Source organism: Suricata suricatta, chromosome 8 (genome assembly GCF_006229205.1).
Source record: "Suricata suricatta isolate VVHF042 chromosome 8, meerkat_22Aug2017_6uvM2_HiC, whole genome shotgun sequence".
NCBI lineage: Eukaryota > Metazoa > Chordata > Mammalia > Carnivora > Herpestidae > Suricata > Suricata suricatta.
The window spans coordinates 140,756,134-140,758,942 of NC_043707.1; positions in this window are offsets into that span (position 1 = coordinate 140,756,134).

A 2,809-nucleotide genomic window follows, 5' to 3' on the forward strand; every position below is an offset into this window, starting at 1 on the left:
CTCTGGGCCAAATAGTCCGTAAAAGAGCCCCACTCGGGTCTTATTTTTGGCCAGAAGCAAGTCCAGACAGCTGTACGTGTGAATTCAGGCTGAGGCGGTTTGCTGTGGTCTCCACACCCACCCTCCATGGCTGTGCCCGTAGGAACTGCAGGCTGGGGCAGTGCTTCTGGGGGGCATGGCTCCCCATTTCCTTCTTCTAAAGCAAAAGAATAGGGAACTTGATTTCGTGCCTCGAGCCGCAAGGTAGTCTAGGTGTTTGAATTAGAGCAAAGTGTGACATATTTTCCCATTTAAATTTTTTCCTACCTGTCTCTTGATGTGACAAGGGCCTGGAAGGATTTGTGCGTGGAGGCAGGGGTGATCGTGACCACCAGTCTGAAGGCGGAGCTCTCACCTGAGCCCGTGTTCTCCCCAGGGTCACCTGGTGGCGTCCAGAGATGTTGTGGGTGTCACACCGGGGAAGGAGGTGCTGCTGAATATCCCACCGTGGACAGGGCAGCCCCCACCCCCAGAACAGCCCCATCTAACCAGTCCTGCCAGAGTGGCCGCGGCCTCCTTACAGACCCAGCCGCTCACGGACGTGGCGGGCGTGTCCTCCGCAGTGCTCCCTCTGTGCCGCCCGTTCACTACTGTGTCTCTGGCTTCCTCTTCCACCTCCGTACCCGCTGGTCAGGGTGTTCTTCTAAGTACCTTTCACGGCGCATCCCCAACCCCCAACCTTTTTTTGCAGTAAAATTTGTAAAAGGTTAAGGGAACCAGTTTAATGTGAACGGTTCGGAGGCATTCAGCACACTGACTGTTGTGCAGCCGTCACCTCTATCTAGTTCCAGAACACTTCCGTCTTCCCGAAGGGAGCCCCGCACCTGTTGAGCAGTGCTCCCCACACGGGCGTGCACGCGGGGAGAGCCCCTCGGGTCTGCGGCGCTCCGTCTCTGTGCATCTGCCTCTTGCATAGAAGCAGGGTCTTTTCTATTCCACGTAAGTGGAACATGCACTTTGTGATCTTTTGTGTCTGGCTTCTTCACATAGCACAGTGCTTTTGGGGACCGTCCACACTGGAGCATGTGTCAGTGCTACACGCCTCTTCGTGGCTGGAGAATATTACACTGTTGGCTCTTGATCCGTTTATTCATTGACAGACATTTGGGCTGTTGCCACCTTCGGCTGTTGTGAACAGTGCTGCGGTGAAGTGTGTGCACGTGTATTGAGCACCTGTTTTGGGTTCTCTGGGGTATGTGCCAGGAGTGGCCGTGCCGGATCATACGGCAAATAAATCTGGGTTTAACCTTTTGAGGAAACTCCATACTGTTTTCTTTCCACACTTCTATTGACAGAATAGCTTGTGCTTGCTTATAATTTATGCAGTGTAATTCCAAAATAAAAGTAGTTTGTTAAATAAATGTCTTAGAATTCGCTGTTCAACTGGGGGCTATTTATTTCATTGTGTTACAGTCTCTCCTGACCTGCAGACTAGATGTGTGCCTGGGGGGTTGTAGACGCACAAGATCACAAGATCGTGAGTCTGTCGGCAGGGAGGCGGTATCTGTGAATCGTCCAGAATGGGTGTGTTCGCGTATTTCGGAGAGATCACAAAAGCCTATTTAAATGTTTTGAAATTTAGTTTCTGAGAAAGAACAAGCAGATATTCCAGAAGAAATCTAGAATTAAGTGTACTTTGGTCTGCTGCAGGGCAGAGAGAGGGGGAGAGTGGGGGGCTCTTCCGGATGCCAGGGCTAGGGCTCTGGGGGCTCTGCTGCGGCAGGAGTGGCAGGAATGGGCGGTGGGTGGGGTGGGGCTGTTTGCACACCCGCTTGTAGACCGGTCACACTTGGAAGCAGACGTGCCTTTTTGAGATTCAGATGAGGTCCTTTACATGTCGAATGGCAAGTCTGGGTGACAGGACTTTAGAAGCTTCTTGAAGTGCAATGATTTTACTATAATGTAATTTTTCTAGTAACAGGATTCTAAGTAGGTCTCCACGTATTGTTCAGTTGGATTCAAGGTATTTTCCACGAGGCATTTCTAAGTATTATTTCAAAAGAAATGGAGGGACACCTGGGTGGCTCAGTTGGTTTAGTGTCCCGACTTCGGCTCAGGTCATGATCTCAGGGTTCATGAGTTTGAGCCCCGCCTCAGGCTCTGCGCGACAGCTCGGAGCCCGGAGCCTGCTTCGGATTCTGTGTCTCCCTCTGTCTCTGCCCCTCCCCCACACGGGCTCTGTCTCTTTCTCAAAAATAAATAACATTAAAAAATTTTTTAGGGGCGCCTGGGTGGCTCAGTTGGTTAATCCTCCAACTTCGGCTCAGGTCAGATCTCACGTCTGTGGGATCAAGCCCCGCGTCAGGCTCTGTGCTGACAGCTAGCTCAGAACCTGGAGCCTGCTTCCGTTTCTGTGTCTCCTTCTCTCCCTGCCCCTCCCCCTCTCATGTTCTGTCTCCCTCTGAATCAAAAATAAATAAAACATTAAAAAAATTTCAAAAAAAAATTTTTTTTAAAGATGAGATTGGGAACACCTGGGTGGCTCCGTCAGTTGAGTCTCCAACTCTTGATTTTGGCTCAGGTCTTATCCCAGGGTCTCAGGAATGAGCCCCTCAACAGGCCGAATGTGGAGCTTGTTTGGGATTCTCTCTGCCCTTCTTCCCTGCTCCCACTTTCTTTTCCTCTCTTTCTCAAATGAAAAAAGAAATGAAAGAAATTGAGATCAAAGTTCTTTTCCACATCGAAAAGCCAAATACTAAATTAATACAAAGTACTAAGTGAAGTCGGGGCAGGAACTGGTGATAGGGGCGGGATGGGTTTTCAGGCCTCA